The 17,572-nt window shown below is 39.9% G+C and overlaps 1 protein-coding gene and 1 pseudogene across 1 annotated transcript in view; one reads left to right on the top strand and one right to left on the bottom strand.

The window, feature by feature from the left end:
* Nucleotides 1–17,572, top strand: part of ZC3H12B (zinc finger CCCH-type containing 12B) — a 605,593-nt gene that overhangs the window by 213,197 nt on the left and 374,824 nt on the right. The window lies entirely within an intron of this gene.
* On the bottom strand, nt 12,486–14,005 carry LOC109554890 (nuclear receptor coactivator 4 pseudogene; annotated as a pseudogene).

Here is a 17,572-nt window from a genome sequence, read left to right as displayed (position 1 = left end):
ACTGTTCATCACTGTTTATTATTCCTTCTAGGTCCTTGTAAAATGTCTTCAATGATTCTTGCATTTTTCCATTGGATTTTTGACATTTTGGATCATTTTTACTGTAATTATTCTGAATTCCTTTTTAGGTAGTTTCCATATTTCCTCTTTGTTTATTTGGTACTGTGTATTTTTACCTTGTTCCTTCATCTGCACCATATTTGTCTGTCTTTTCATTTTTTCCAACTTAATGTATTTCAGGTTCCCTTTTCCCAGGCTGTACATTTGTAGATCTTCTTGGTTTTGCTCTCTATTCCTGGTGAGTGAGGTTGGTCCACTGACTTGTGTAGGCTTCATGTTGTGAGGGACTTGTCCCTGTGTTCTTGTGAGATGAGATGAGCTTTTTCTTTTTGATGGGCAAGTCCATGTGAGGTGGTTACTTTGGGAGTGTCTTTAGACAGCCTGTATGCTGATGATTGTGCTTGTGTTCATGTCTTGCTTGTCATTTGAATGAGGTGTCCATCACTGGGTGCTGATGATTCAGGTGGAAGCCTTTGTGGGAGTTCTAACTGAATAATAGTCTCTGGGGTTAGGAATTCTCTAATGGTCTGGTGTTCTGGACTCAGCACTCCCATGCTAGAGGCACAGGCCTGACTTCTGGTTGGGGAACCAATATCTTACAGGCCATTTTTGGGTCAGTAATGGTTCCAAATAGGAAACAGAGTACGTCAAGGCTGTATATTGTCACCCTGCTTATTTAACTTATACGCAGAGTACATCATGAGAAACACTGGGCTGAAAGAAGCACAAGCTGGAATCAAGATTGCCAGGAGAAAGATCAATAACCTCAGATATGCAGATGACACAACCCTTATGGCAGAAAGTGAAGAGGAACTCAAAAGCTTCTTGATGAAAGTGAAAGAGGAGAGTGAAAAAGTTGGCTTAAAGCTCAACATGCAGAAAACGAAGATCATGGCATCCGGTCCCATCACTTCATGGGAAGTAGATTGGGAAAGAGTGGAAACAGTGTCATGCTTTATTTTTTTGGGCTACAAAATCACTGTAGATGGTGATTGCAGCCATGAAATTAAAAGACGCTTACTCCTTGGAAGGAAAGTTATGACCAATCTGGATAGGATATTAGAAAGCAGAGATATTACTTTGCCAACAAAGGTCAGTCTAATCAAGGCTATGGTTTTTCCAGTGGTCATATATGAATGCGAGAGATGGACTGTGAAGAAAGCTGAGTGCTGAAGAATTGATGCTTTTGAACTGTGGTGTTGGAGAAGGCTCTTGTGAGTCCCTTGGACTGCAAAGAGATCCAACCAGTCCATCCTAAAGGAGATCATTCCTGGGTGTTCATTGGAAGGACTGATGCTAAAGCTGAAACTCCAATACTTTGGCCACTTCATGCGACGAGTTGACTCATTGGAAAAGACTCTGATGCTGGGAGGGATTGGGGGCAGGAGGAGAAGGGGACGACAGAGGATGAGATGGCTGGATGGCATCACCGACTCGATGGACATGTGTTTGAGTGAACTCCCAGAGTTGGTGATGGACAGGGAGGCCTGGCGTGCTGCAATTCATGAGATCACAAAGAGTCGGACACGACTGAGTGACTGAATGGAACTGAACTGAAAGGGGATTGAAACAAAGAAACAAAACAAAACAATAAAAAAAAAACACAAAACAAAACCCATATGACTCTTTAAAATTACATTAAATGAATAAAAATAAACAAAGGAACACACACACACATGCACACACAATGAAACTGAAACACACCAAGGATAACAAAGTACAGAGGAGTTTCCTGAGGAGCAAAGAAACCAAAAATGGTATCGATCAGTTAAAAACAAAACTAAAACAGAAAACAAGAACAAAAAAGAGTGACAACTGAGGAATAAAGCAAGCAAAAATGAATAAAAGCACATGGTGAAAAGAAGAAAAACAACATAATAGCAAAATTAAATAGAAGTATAATAAAACATCTATATATCTATATATATATATTAAAGAAAAAGTACAAGAACCAAAATAAAATTTAAAAACATAGACACAGAGAAAGACATAGTAGTAGTAGGAGTACATAAAGAAATAAAAGTTTGATTTTTTTAAAAATTCCCAAATATAGATGATAGTAATAAATATAAAACCCATAACAACAGAGGAAAAAAAGGGGGGAAATAATCCAGAACCAACTGCAGAATGAAACAAAATTTAAGAATTATAATAAATGTTTTTCTTGAGGCTAAACTGTCAGCATCCTTTTCCCCACTATGAGCCATAGCCCACCTCCACCTCCCTAGGAGGCCTTCCAATGCTGGTTTCTGTACCTGCAATGGGCACAGTTTAGACTCTAATCTGGCCCTACTCCTGTGTGTTTTTGCCTCCAATATCCACAGCTTTCAGTATTATAGTTTTGTTTTTTTTTTTTTCTTTTGTGGGAACACTCACTGTTCTTTTATAATTCCATAAACACTGAATCTACCTAGGGGATCGTGTGGATTTCTTCTGCAGCTTGTATAGCTGGTGGAAAGGTTTTGATCTTTTCCTTAGTTTCTCCACCCCTGAAGCTCAACTGTGCCTTTATCCTTACCTCTGCATGTGGGTTATTCACAGGAGTTTGCTCCTGAGGGTGCCCTGGAGGATTGGGGTCTACCCTAATGAGGACCAGCTGTGGAGATAGCATGGTTGCTTGGACCACATATAGGATTTGTTGCTAGCCTCTGGCAGCTGGCACTCAAAGGGCCTCCCTGGCTGGTCCTTTTCTATTGCCCAGTGCAGCAGGCACTCAAAGGACAGCCCTGGCTGGAGTCCTTCTCTATTGCTTGGTGCATCAGGGGCTCGAAGTGTCACCTTAACTGGGTTTTTTCTCTATTGGTCAGCTACTGGTGCCAGCATGTGGAGAGTGAAAGGCTACAGTGATGGCTCCACTCCTTGCACATGACTCAGCAGTAGCACGCCTGGCTTTCCTCCAAAGTCATTCCCTTCAGCAGATTTCCTCCAGTCCATCCTCTCAGACCATCTCCCTGCAGTCAACAGCAGTCCTCACCCTGGGATTGCTCTCCAGTCCCCATGCTCCAGCTCCCTGCCACTCTTTTGTTCTGGAAGACTTTTCTGTATGGTTTTCAGAACTTCTTCATCTGAAAGTATGTTCCCAATGCATCCACTGGGAGAGTTGTCCCAGTGTCCACCTACTCCATGTCCACCTACACTTCAACTGTCTTGTCCTCCCCAGTATTTTTTTTTTTTTGTCTTTAATTTTTGTCAGTCTAATTTATATATGTCTCTGCATTGTCCTCTTTCATTTTATATTGTACAGGACTCTCTTCCCTTCCTGAACTTGAGTGAGTCTTTCATCTCTCATGTCAGGGAAGTTAATGAGTATAATTTCTTCAAATATTTCTCAGGTTCTTTTAATATTTTCCTTCTATAAAATGCAAATGTTGATGCATTTGATGTTGTCCCAGACACCCCTGAGACTCTCCTTATTTCTTTTCATTCTTTGTTCTGTTCTGTGGCAGTGATTTCCAACATTCTGTCTTCCAGCTCACTTATTTGTTCTTCTCCCTCAGTTATTCTGCTATTGATTTCTACTGGTATATTTTTCATTCCAGTTACAGTATCATTCAACTCTTTTAACTTGTTCTTTACATGTTCTTGCTTTTTGTTAAAGATCTCATAACTTTTGGGGCAGTCCTTCTATTCTTTTTCTGAGATCTTAGGTCATCTATACTATCATTACTCTGAATTTTTTTTCAGGTCAGTTGCTCTCCTCTTTATTTAGTTTCACTTGTTTCCTTGCGTTTTAACATTGTTCCTTCATCCTGAAACATATTGCTCTGCTATCTTGTTTTGTCTGACTTTCTGTATTTGTGGGTTCCTTTCTGCTGGCTGAAGGAGTGTAGCTCCTCTTGGATTCTCGTGTCTTCCTTCTGGTGGGTTAGATTAGTCCTGTGTCTTGTGGTGGCTTTCTGATGGGAGGAACTGGAGTCTGCTCACTTGTGCATGGAGCTGGGTCTTATCCTTCTGGTGAGCAGAGGTGTGTCAAGAGGTGTGTTTATAGATGGCTGTGAGCTTAGTATGGCTTTAGGCACCCTGTCTGCTAATGAATGGGTCTGTGTCCTTACCCTGCTGATTGTTTGGTCTGAGGCATTCCAGCATTGGATCCTGTAAACTGTTGGGTAGGGCCAAGTCTTAATGCCAAAATGGTGGCCTTTTGTGGCGCTCACACCAATCAGTATTTTCTTGGGCCTCTACCACTAGTGTCTTTGTCCTCTACAAGTTATCACAATCAACCTGCTTCAGGGACCTTCCAAATCTCATAGGTAGTTCCAGCTCAGGCTCCAATGGAGTTACTTCTTTGTGCTGGGTCTGTGTCCATGAAAACTCTGTGCATGCCCTCCATGAATGTAGTTTCTCTCCCAATCCTGTGGAACTTTTGCACTTAAGCCATTCTGGACCTCAAAGCCAAATGCTTTTGGGATTTCTCCTCCTGTTGCCACATTCTCAGGCTGGGCAGGCACATGTGGGGATTGGGAATCTCACTCTTGTGAGAGAATCTCTGTGATATAATTATTTTCCAGTTTGTGGTCACCCACCTGGCAGATATGAGGTTTGATTATGTTGCTAAAGCTTCTCTCTGCCTATCTCTTTTTGGTTTCTTCTTTTCCTTTGACTGTAAAATATCTCTTTTGTAGGTTCCAGTCATTTTTATCAATGGTTGTTCAACAGTTGTGTTTTTGTTGTTTTCCTGAGAGGAAGTGAGCTCAAGTCCTTCTACTCAGCCCTCTTTTATGGAATTGAAGTGCTGCTTTTAGTTTGGACATTTGATGTCTCTTTTCTCAGTGTGTCTGGCCATTATTTCCTTGATATAGGATGTGCAGATGCAGCAGCCCTTGTATGCTTTTAGGACACTGGAGTTAGGACCTAGCATCTGCTTGAAGATCTCCTATGGGTGGTTCATTTCTGCACTCTCTCAAGATAATGGGGGCATAGACTGGTACCTGCTCATGAATTTCCTAGTGGCAGGCACAATATGTGCCCTCCTGGGATGGTACTAGCATCTTCTAACCGGTTTTCTTGGGGTGGGTGCTGTCTGCACCCTCCTGGAACAGTGGGGGCTGGCTCCACTGTCAGCTGCAGTTTTTCTAAGTGCAGGCTTTATTCACAAACTTCCAGGACAGTTGGCGCAGGGCTTGGCACCTTCTTATGGCTCTCCTAAAGGCAGGCATTATCCATGCTTTCCTGAAACAGTGATGGCTGGGCCTGCCACCTGCTCATGGATTTTCTATGCACATGTGCCATCTGCACCCTCCTGGGACTTCAGCGGCCAGGCTTGGCACCTTTTTGTGGATTTCCTATAGGTAGGTGCTATCTGTGCCTTTCTGGAAAAGTGGAGGCAAGGCCTACTGCTTACTCATGAGTTTCTTAGGGGTGAGTACTATACGTACCTTCCCAAGACAGTTGGAAGAGGGCCTGCTGCCTGTTTATGGGTCTCATAAAAGGAATGATGCCTGTCTCTGGAGCCTGTAATGACAGCAGTGTCACACTCCCACTCCTGGTGCTCCTGTAGGCAGTGTATTGTTGCCTGGGAATGCTTACAGGGAAAGGAGCTTTTATGGTGGTTCCACACCTCTACTTGTCCTCTCCCTAATAATAGTGCCTTGCCTCTCCAGCAGGCTCAGTACTCAGGTTTTCTTCTGAGTACACAATCAGTTGCCACAGCACAGTCTCTTCAGGCTGTTTCCATGCAGCCAACCCTGGACTTCTCCCTGAGTCTGACCTCTGAAGCCTGGGCTTCAGTGTCCAGTCCCCTCTTGCACCAACAGAGGACAGTGTCCAGTCCCCTCTTGCACCAACCTCTGCTCTCAGTCTGAAGAGCACAGGGAGTTGATGCTGAATTCCTTTGCAGGGTACTTTCCATTTTGCCTTCCACTAAATGTTGCCATTCTATCCTCCCAGGCTCTGAAGCTCCTCCTCCAATCTATCTGATCTTCCCATCACTGAAGAGACTTCCCTGGGTGTGGGAACCTTTCCTCTTTCATAGCTTCCTCCTATGGGCACAGTTGTTGTTGTGGTGGTTCAGTTGCTAAATTGTGTTTGACTCTTTGTGACCTCATTACCTGCAGCATGCCACACTTCACTGTCCATCACTATTTCCCTGAGTTTGTTCAGACTCATGTCCATTGAGTCAGTGATGGTGATGCCTTCCAACCATCTCATCCTCTGTTTTCCCTTTCTCCTCCTGCCTTCAATTTTTCCCAGCATCAGGGTCTTTTCCAATGAATCAGCTCTTCGCATCAGGTGGCCAAAGTATTGAAGTTTCAACTTCAGCATCAGTCCTTCTAATGAATATTAATCAGTGGTTTCCTTTAGGACTGATGTGTTTGATCTTCTTGCTGTCCAAGGGACTCTTAAGAGTCTTTTCCAGCACCACAGTTTGAAAGTGTCAGTTCCTCAGCACTCGGCCTTCTTTAAGGTCTAACTCTCTCATTCATACATGACTACTGTAAAAACCATAGCTGTGACTAAATGGATCTTGGTTGGCAAAGTGATGTCTCTGCTTTTTAATACAGTGTCTAAGTTTGTCATAGTTTTTCTTCCAAGGAGCAAGCGTCTTTTAATTTCATGGCTGCAGTCGTTATCCACATTGATTTTTGAGCCCAAGAAAATGAAATCTGACACTGTTTCTACATTTTCCCATCTATTTGCCATGAAGTGATAGGACTGGATGCCATGATCTTAGTTTTCTTGAATGTTGAGTTTTAAAGAAACTTTTTTACTCTCCTCTTTCACCTTCATCAAGAGGCTCTTTAGTTCCTCTTCACTTTCTGCCTTTAAAATGGTATCATCTGCATATCTGAGGTTGTTGATATTTCTCCTGGCAATCTTGATTCCAGCTTGTGATTCATCCAGGATGTCGTTTTGCATGATATACTCTGCATATAAGTTAAATAAGTAGTTCAGTTCAATTCAGTCACTCAGTCATGTCCGACTCTTCACAACCCCATGTTATGAAGCACGCCAGGCCTCCCTGTCCATCACCAACTCCCAGAGCTTGCTCAAACTCAAGTCCACTGAGTCAGTGATGCCATCCAACCATCTCATCCTCTGTCATCCTCTTTTCCTCCTGCACTCAATCCCAGCATCAGGGTCTTTTCAAATGAGTGAGTTCTTCGCATGAAGTGGCCAAAGTATTGGAGTTTCAACTTCAGCATCAGTCCTTTCAATGAATATTCAGGACTGATGTCCTTTAAGATGGACTGGTTGGATCTCCTTGCAGTCCAAGGAACTCTCAAGAGTCTTCTCCAACACCACAGTTCAAAACCATCAATTCTTTGGTGCTCAGCTTTCCTTACAGTCCAACTCTCACATCCATACATGAACATTGGTAAAACCATAGCTTTGACTAGATGGATCTCTGTTGGTAAAGTAATGTCTCTGCTTTCTAATATGCTGTCTGGGTTGGTCATAACTTTTCTTCCAAGTAGCAAGTGTCTTTTAATTTCATGGCTGCAGTCACCATCTGCAGTGAGTTTGGAGCCCAGAAAATAAAGTCTGTCACTGTTTCCACTCTTTCCCCATCTATTTGCATTGAAGTGATGGGACTATATGCCATGATCTTAGTTTTCTGAATGTTGAGTTTTAAGCCAACTTTTTCACTCTCCTCTTTCATGTTCATCAATAAGCAAGGTGACAGTATACAGCCTTGGTCCTTTCCTTTCCCAATTTGGAACTAGTTAATTGCTCCATGTCCTCTTCTAACTGTTGTTTCTTGTCCTGCATGCAGATTACTCTGGAGATGTGTAAGGTGACCTGGTATTCCCATCGCTTTAAGAATATTCCACAGTTTGTTGTCATCCACACGGTCAAAGACTTTAGCATAGTCAATGTAGCAGAAGTAGATTTTTTTTTTTAATTCCCTTGTTTTTTCTATGATCCAGCATATGTTGGCAATTTAATCTCTGGTTCCTCTGCCTTTTCTAAATTCAGCTTGTACATCTGCAATTTCTCAGTTCATGCACTGTTGAAGCCTAGTTTGAAGGATTTTGAGCATAATCTTGCTGGTATGTTAAATGAGTGCAATTTTGTGATAATTTGAACATGTTTTGACATTGCCTTTCTTTGAGATTGGAATGAAAACTGACCTTTTCCAGTCCTGTGGCCGCTGCTGATTTTTCCAAATTTGCTGGCATAATGAGTGCAGCACTTTAACAACATCATCTTTTAAGATTTGAAATAGTTCAGCTGAAATTCTAATACCTCCTCTAGCTTTGTTTGTGGTAATGCTTCCTAAGGCCCACTTGACTTCACATTCCAGGATGTCTGGCTCTAGGTGAATAACCATATTGTAGTGGTTAACTGGGTCATTAAGAGCTTTGTGGTACAGTTCTTTTGGGTATTCTTGCCACCTTTTCTCTCTTTTGCTTCTGTTAAGTCCTTGCCATTTTTGTGCTTTATTGTACCCATTTTTGTCTGAAATGTTCCCTTGCTATGCCCAATTTTCTTAAAGAGATGTCTAGTCTTTCCCATTCTGTTGTTTTCTTATATTTCTTTGCATTGCTCAGTTAAGAAGTCTTTCTTATATCTCCTTGTTATTCTCTGGAACTCTGCATTCAGTTGGGTATATGTTTCCCTATCCTTTGCCTTTTGTTCCTCTTCTTTTCTCAGTTAGTTGTAAGACCTCCTCAGCCGACACTTTGCCATGTTACATTTTTTTTTTCTTGGGGATGATTTTGGTCATCACCTACTGTACAATGTTACAAACCTCTGTCCGTAGTTCCACAGGTACCCAGTCTACCAGATCTAATCCCTTGAATCTATTTGTCACCTCCACTGTATAATCAAGACCTGAATCTTGTAAAAACAAGACATAGAACTGACTGTGGCTCAGATCATGAGCTCCTTATGGCAAAATTCAGGCTCAAATTGAGGAAAGTAGGGCAAACCACTAGGCAATTCATGTATGATCTAAATCAAATCCGTTATGGGCACAGGCGCCCTCTCAATTCTTTCTTTTTCTTTTTGTCCTACCCAGTTACATGGTACTTTCTTCTCTTTTCAGAAGTTTGAGGTCTTCTGTTGGCATTCAGTAGCTGTTCTATGTGAATCATTTTACTTGTAGATGTATTGTTAATATTCTTGTGGAAAAATGTGAGCTCAATGTCCTACTCCTCCACCATCTTTATCCTCCTTTCTGAGATACTTTTTTTTTTTTTGTCTGTTATGTTTTGAACGGAGAGAGTTACAAAATGCAAAGAATGTTTTACATACTCATTAGCATAGCAATAAATATTAGACTAGGGAACATGATATATTAAACTCCCTAAACTGCAGAATTACCTGCAACCTAAGATAATGGAAAGGCTCCTTTTAAAGTTGTTACCTTCCACCTTTACTTTTAATATTCTAAATAGTATTTTGGGAACTAAAAATTTAATAAGCTTGCTTCAGCTGTGATTCAGGGGTTCTAATAAAGCTGCATGGCAATGACACTGAGACTGTGAATTTTCCCCAAAAGGGCTTTTTAGATGACCACATCACAAACTTTGAAAATGTTTCCAATAAAACATAGGCAACTTGATTGGCTTAATATTTTAAAAGCCTAGAAACAGCTAAGATGTCTCATCTTAGAGAGTTTTAAAACATGATATAAATACCTTTTATTTCATACAGAGAAACTTTTTAATAGTTTACTGTGTTAAAATACTGTCTAAAAAGAATACAAATTAAAACTACAGTGTGAATTTCCCTAGTGGTCCAGTGGTTAGGAATCTGCCTGCCAGTGCAGGGGACATGGGTTTGAACACTGGTCTGGGAAGATCTCACATACTGCAGGGCAACTAAACCCACGCACCACAACTACTGAGTCCACGTGCTGCAACTACTGAACTCCTGAGTTCTAGAGTCCATGCTGCGCATCAAGAAAGCCACTGCAGTAAGAAATTTCTGCACTGCAACTAGAGAGTATCTCCTCACTGCTCACCACAACTAGAGAAAGCCTGGCACGGCCAAAAATAAATATAAATAGTAAATAAAAAAATTTAAAACTACACTGAAATGCCATTTTCCACATAATCAGATTAGCAAAACAATATTTTGGCAATATGCATTTAGAAAATCAGAACTGTTGTAAATTACTTGTGAGAATGCAAATTGATAGAGCATTACTGTGATACCCACCAAAAGTATATATGCATTTACCCTTTGACCCAGAAATCTCATTTCTAGGAATCAATCTCAAAGATACACTGGCAATAATTCATTAGGCTACTCATTCATCATTAGGGAACAGGTTGAAAAAAAATTTTTTTAAGTATAATGCATCTATAAAAAGGAAGTGATAAAGCTGTATACTGATCTAGGATATGCTAATGGACTTCCCTGGTGGCTCAAATGGTAAAGAATCTGCCTGGAATGCAGGAGACCCTGGGTTGGGAAGATCCCCTGGAGATGGGCATGATAACCCACTGCAGTATTCTTACCTAGCGAATCCCATGGACAGAGGAGCCTGGAGGGCTATGGTCCATAGGGTCACACAGAGTTGGACACGACTGGAGTGACTTTGCACACACGCACACAGAAGGATGAAACCTCTGAATTAATAAAGATGGTTACCTACAAGGAGAGAGAGGGAACAGAGTGGAGGGGACAGGAACAGAAATAAGACAAATGTACAATCTGACTTTAGATGTATATATAATTTTTATATAATTAAAAGAAATAAAAAATAAAAAAAAAAGCACAGATATAACTCTAAGGATACTAAGGAAGCATCAGTAATTTTCATAAAGTTTCATTAAATTCCCCAAGGCACAAGTGTTCAAAATGGCCTATTCATTAAAATGTCACTGCATTTTACTTTTAGAGTTATAGGTATGCTATGCTTGCAGTGAGGAGACACTTAATTTATATCTAATTAAAAGAAACATGTGTCAAGTGCAACTTCCATTTACACAGGATGCACCAGTAACACTTAGGACAGTAAATAGTTCAAATACTACATTTCCCAACATGCCTTGCCTTTTGCTATTTGATTAGTTGACACTGGGCCTCTTCTGCCTGTAGTTCTTCAGAGTATTTTGAAAGAGACTAAGAATACCTTGAATATAGTTTTCAACCAATATGGAGCCCTTTGGAAAGAGCTGTTTAGATACTTTAATAATAGCATTTAGAAATAATTAAATTTGCCAATTTGGTATTTTTTTCTTACCAAAACATGTATTAACAATCCTGACAATTTTTGACATTAATTACAAGACATTTAACTTACAGTATTATAACCTGCCATATCTGAGTTTCTTTCAAAAGAAAAAAAAATAATACTGTAAGTTAAATGTCTTGTAATTAATGTCAAAAATTGTCAAGATTGTTAATACATGTTTTGGTAAGAAAAAAACACCAAATAGGCAAATTTAATTATTTCTGTGAAAGTGAAGTCGTTCAGTTGTGTCAGACTCTTTGTGATCCCATGGATTATAGACTGCCAGGCTCCTCTGTCCATGGGATTTTCCAGGCAAGAATACTGGAGTGGGTTGCCATTTCCTTCTCCAGGGGATCTTCCTGATCCAAGGATCGAAACTGGGTCTCCTGCATTGCAGGCAGACTTTACCATTTGAGCTATCAGGGGATACCCTTGTGTGAAATATACTGTATATTAATTAAACAGAAGAATTCACCATTAATGGAAGAAAACTCATGGCAAGGGAAGCATCCAAAGATGGGCAATCAAAATTTTAGATAAGTTTTCTAGATTTAGAATGCATCAATATACAATTATAGAACTATTTAATTTTAAAAACCACAGTGTTTTAATGTATTTCTAATAACAACCCCAAATAAGGAGCTGTGGAGTCTTATGAAACAACTTAGCCATGAAGATGCTGTGTTTATAGTATAGGGGTGAATTAATACTAGTGTAAGAAGAAACTTAATCATTTCAGCATCAAAAAATAGACTTTTACATAGTAACTCATAATTTGATGACTTATTTCTCTTCACTAGTTTGAAATTAGGTCAGAAAAGAACTACATCAGATCCATAAACACAATGATTTGGCAAGCCACAGTCACTCAACTCCTGAATTTGTGATAATCTGCAGAAAATTTGCTTGACTCTAGTACTCCATTCCTTCACATCTGAGAATGATACAACCATTTTTCTTTATCAACTTTAAGCTGTATATAGGCAAAGAGATCACAAACTTCTGGGGGCTGTAATGATCTGGGGGAAAGTTGTGTTCCTCCGATAAGTACCAATTAAGTAATCCTTCTTTGGCCTTTTTAAAAAATAGCTACTTGTTTTCTCTTGAGGATAACTGGCTTAAATTTCCTGTCACTTTGCTGATAGCTCAGATGGTAAAGAATCTGCCTGGAATGTGGGAGACCCGGGTTTGACCCCTTGATTGGGAAGATACCCTGGAGAAGGAAATGGCAACCCACTCCAGTATTCTTGCCTAGAGAATTCCATGGACAGAGGAGCCTGGCACAATTGAGCAACTTTCACTTTCCTGGAAAGACCCAGTCAGTTGTGATAAAGGGACACCAGAAAGTGGCCAAGAGGCCCGTAAGCTTTTGTTTGACAGCTCTGTCCTCAGTAAGAGGCACTTCCTTGGGACATCCTTCTTTGCATGAGGGGGTAATGTGCCACTCTAACAAGCAATTGTTACTTATAACTTGGAAGGAATCAGCAATTCTAAAAGAGTACACTGTCTTGAATGTCGTAGCTTTCTCAGTTGCCTATTTTCTGGATGGACAGAGCCACATATTCAGGGAGTATTTCTCAGGTTCAGGTTTTTGTTCCAAAGACATACCATTTTATCCTTTCCTTCTTTCTTCAGAAGTCTTTACACAGAGATTCCTTCTCACAGTTTTCATCATCCATGCACTCTGCAAAGCTTACATAGGGTTCATTGGCTTTGTTGACCTCCTCTACTTTGTATGGATCTTGACAGTTCTGGACAAGCCAATCTTAAGTAATGACACTGGGAGTGAGCATGGGTTTTGTGGCCTCCAAGTGGCAATCTAGGCACTTCAGATTGCCCAGATTTCCAGTCTCCCCACCTTTATGCTGGTTACTCTGACAACTGGCACAGGAATCAGGCTTGACAAGCCAATCATTCACACTGTAGGACTACTGGAAACACCTTGAACAAGAACTTCTCACTGGTTTCATAGCTGTCATTCCCAGGCTTCTCAAGATTATGTGATTCCTGGGGAGTTACCAGACTGGTAACTCAATCAGAAATGTCCATTTCATCTTGACTAAGAAGCCTTAAACATCCAACATTTTCATTTTCAATGAAGAATTGATAATAGAATAGCCATTACATTTTGGTAACTTTGTTTTTCAGAAATTTCTTGTTTCTGACTCTTGTGGAGCCAGTTTTCCAAGCATCTTAGGTTGGCGCAGGCATTACTGAAGAAATTTCAGGCTCTGGAAGAATTCTGACTCTTTGACAAGGTCTACTTTTGAGTGAGCTCATCCTGGAGACTAGTTATGGGTATTTAGGGAGCCTGGTGACCATTGGCAGGTTTGATCCCAAAGGAGCCATTTCCTGTGAGGGACAGCTATGGTGCTGGATGCTGACCTCTGCTCTGGCAATGTGGTACAGCCTCTTTTCTCCAGAGAGAATCCAATGTTTGATGAACTAGCATGAACCATCATGTTCTCAATTTGGAATGGTCTTTAGAGACCCAAATGTGATGATGACCTGTACAGAGTGGTTATGTTTCAAAGAGTAGGACAGTTGAATCTTTAGGGTTGAGAGAAAAACTTCCTAGTCTCTCCAGGCACATGGAGACTTGATGGGATAGATGTTTGGGGTGCACGCCAGTTGATTAATGAAGCAATTGAACTGGCCCAGTAACCAGTAGAGCTGTTAGGCCTGCTCCTGAAGCTTCTCCATTTTAAGCTGATGGATGAGATCAACCTGTTCATAGAGCCACACCTCACAGCAGTGAAGACATTGCAGGTGATGACTTGTACAGCTGTGAATCTGGGATTTGATCACTTGCAAGTTATTTTTAAATTAATTTTTATTGGCATATAGTTGCTTTACAATGTTGTATTACTTTCTGTTGTACTTCAAAGTGAATCAATTCTATGTTTACATATATCCCATCTTTTTCTGGATTTCCTTCCCATTTAGGTCACCAAAGAGCATTGAGCAGAGTTCCCTGTGCTATACAGTATGTTCTTATGAGCTATCAATTTTATACATAGTATGAATAGTATCCATATGTCAATATAGACAATATGTCAAATTCTTCCTACCCCCCTCTTTCCCCTTGATATCCATATATCTGCTGTCTACATCTGCGTCTCTATTTCTATTTTGTAAATAAGATCATCTATAACACTTTTCTAGATAACACATATATGCATTAATATATGATGTTTGTTTTTCTCTTTTGAAATAACTTCATTCTGTATGACAGTCTGTAGGTCCATCCATGTCTCTGCAATTTTATTCCTTCTTATGGCTAAATAATATTCCATATGTATGTGTGTGTATATATATATGTGTATATATATATATATATATGTGTATATATATATATATATATATATATATATATATATATATATATATCAGATCAGTCACTCAGTCGTGTCCAACTCTTTGCGACCCCATGAATCACAGCACGCCAGGCCTCCCTGTCCATCACCAACTCCCGGAGTTCACTCAGACTCATGCCCATCGAGTCAGTGATGCCATCCAACCATCTCATCCTCTGTCTTCCCCTTCTCCTCCTGCCCCCAATCCCTCCCAGCATCAGTCTTTTCCAATGAGTAAACTCTTCGCATGAGGTGGCCAAAGTACTGGAGTTTCAGCGTCAGCATCATTCTTTCCAAAGAAATCCCAGGGCTGATATCCGTCAGAATGGACTGGTTGGATCTCCTTGAAGTCCAAGGGAGTCTCAAGAGTCTTCTCCAACACCATAGTTCAAAAACATCAATTCTTCGGCACTCAGCCTTCTTCACAGTCCAACTCTCACATCCATACATGACCACAGGAAAAACCATAGCCTTGACTAGACGAACCTTTGTTGGCAAAGTAATGTCTCTGCTTTTCAATATGCTATCTAGGTTGATCATAACTTTCCTTCCAAGGAGTAAGCGTCTTTTAATTTCATGGCTGCAATCACCATCTGTAGTGATTTTGGAGCCCAGAAAAATAAAGTCTGATACTGTTTCCACTGTTTCCCTATCTATTTCCCATGAAGTGGTGGGACCAGATGCCATGATCTTCGTTTTCTGAATGTTGAGCTTTAAGCCAACTTTTTCACTCTCCACTTTCACTTTCATCAAGAGGCTTTTGAGTTCCTCTTCACTTTCTGCCATAAGGGTGGTGTCATCTGCATATCTGAGGTTATTGATATTTCTCCCAGCTATCTTGATTCCAGTTTGTGTTTTTTCCAGTCCAGCGTTTCTCATAATGTACTCTGCATATAAGTTAAATAAACAGGGTGACAATATACAGCCTTGATGAACTCCTTTTCCTATTTGGAACCAGTCTGTTGTTCCATGTCCAGTTCTAACTGTTGCTTCCTGACCTGCATACAAATTTCTCAAGAGGCTCTACGTCTGCGTCTCTATTTCTATTTTGTAAATAAGATCATCTATAACACTTTTCTAGATAACACATATATGCATTAATATATGATGTTTGTTTTTCTCTTTTGAAATAACTTCATTCTGTATGACAGTCTGTAGGTCCATCCATGTCTCTGCAATTTTATTCCTTCTTATGGCTAAATAATATTCCATATGTATGTGTGTGTATATATATATATATATTGAAGTATAATTTTCTCTAGGTATCTGTCTGGGGTGTGATTCCTGGGTCATATGGTAGTTGTAATTTTAGATTCTAAGAAACCTATATACTATTCTCCATAGTGGCTGTACCAATTTATATTACTACCAACAGTGAAAGAGCATTCCTTTTTCTCCACACCCTCACCAGTATATGTTGTTTGTAGATGTTTTTTATGGTAGTCATTGTGATTTGTGTGAGGTTATATCTCATTGTAGTTTTGATTTATATTTCTTTATCATTAGTGATGTTGATTACTTTTTCATGTGTTTGTTGGCCACATGTATGTCTTCTTTGGAGAAAGGCCTATTAAATCTTCTGCCCATTTTTTGATTGGGTTGTTTGTTTTTTTGACATTGATCTGCATGAGCTGTTTGTATATATTAGAGATTAATTCTTTGTACTTGCCATTTTTGCAAGTATTTTATCCTATTCTGAGGATTGTCTTTACATCTTGTTTAAGGTTTTGTTTGCTATACAAAAGCTTCTAAGGTTAATTAGGTCTCATTTGCTTATTTTTGTTTTCATTTTCATTACTCTAGGAGGTGGATTGAAAAATATATTCGTACAACTTACATCAAAGTATGTTCTGTCTATGTTTTCCTCTAAGAGCTTTATAATGCCTGGCTTACATTTATGTATTCAATCCATTTTGAGGTTATTTTGTGTATAGTGTTAGGGAGGGTTCTAATTTCTTTCCTTAACTTATTGTGCTCCAGTTTTCACTTATTAAAGAGAATATCTTTTCTCCATCGTATGCATTTGCCTCCTTTGTTATAGATTAGGTGACCATAGGTGCATGGGTTTATCCCTGGGCTTTATATTTTGTTCCATTTATCTATATTTCTGTTTTTGTGTCAGTACCATACTGTCTTAATTACAAAAGCTTTGTAGTATAGTCTGAAGTCAGGTAGATCGACTCCTCCAGGTCCTTTTTTATTCCTCAAGATTGCTTTGGTTATTCAGGGACTTTGCTGTTTCCATATGAAGTATAAATTTTCTTTTTGTTCTAATTTTGTGAAAAATGCCATTGGTAACTTGATAAGGGCTGCCCATTACTTTGGGCAGTACAATCATTCACACAATATTAATACTTTTAATCCAAGAACATTGTATATCTCTCCATCTGTTTCTGTCACCTTTGGTTTCTTTCATCAGTGCCTTACAGTTTTCTGAGTACAGTTCTTTTGCTTCCTTGCTGCTGCTGCTAAGTCGCTTCAGTTGTGTCCGACTCTGTGCGACCCCATAGACGACAGCCCACCAGGCTCCCCCGCCCCTGGGATTCTCCAGGCAAGAACACTGGAGTGGGTTGCCATTTCCTTCTCCAATGCATGGAAGTGAAAAGTCAAAGTGAAGTCACTCAGTCGTGTCCAACTTGTAGCGACCCCATGGACTGCAGCCCACCAGGATCCTCTGTCCAAATTTGCTTCCTTAGGTAGGTTTATTCCTAGGTATTTTTTCATTTTTACTCCAATTGTAAATGGGATTATAGTCTTCATGTCTCATGCTGATCTTTTCTTGTTATTGTATAGGAATGCAAGACATACATGTGCGATAATTTTGTATCCTGTGACTTTATTAAAGTAATTGATTAGCTCTAGTAGTTTTCTGTTGGCTTCTTCAGGATGTTCTATATATAGTATCATGTCATCTGCAGTGGCAGTTTTACTTCTTTTGTAGTTTAGATTCCTGTATTTCTTTTTCTTCTCTGATTTTCTGGCTAGAATTTCCAAAACTGTGTTGAATTCAATAGTGGCGAGAGTAGGC

The sequence above is a fragment of the Bos indicus genome, chromosome X (genome assembly GCF_029378745.1).
Source record: "Bos indicus isolate NIAB-ARS_2022 breed Sahiwal x Tharparkar chromosome X, NIAB-ARS_B.indTharparkar_mat_pri_1.0, whole genome shotgun sequence".
Classification (NCBI taxonomy): Eukaryota; Metazoa; Chordata; class Mammalia; order Artiodactyla; family Bovidae; genus Bos; species Bos indicus.
This window is presented reverse-complemented; position numbering and strand designations above follow the sequence as displayed.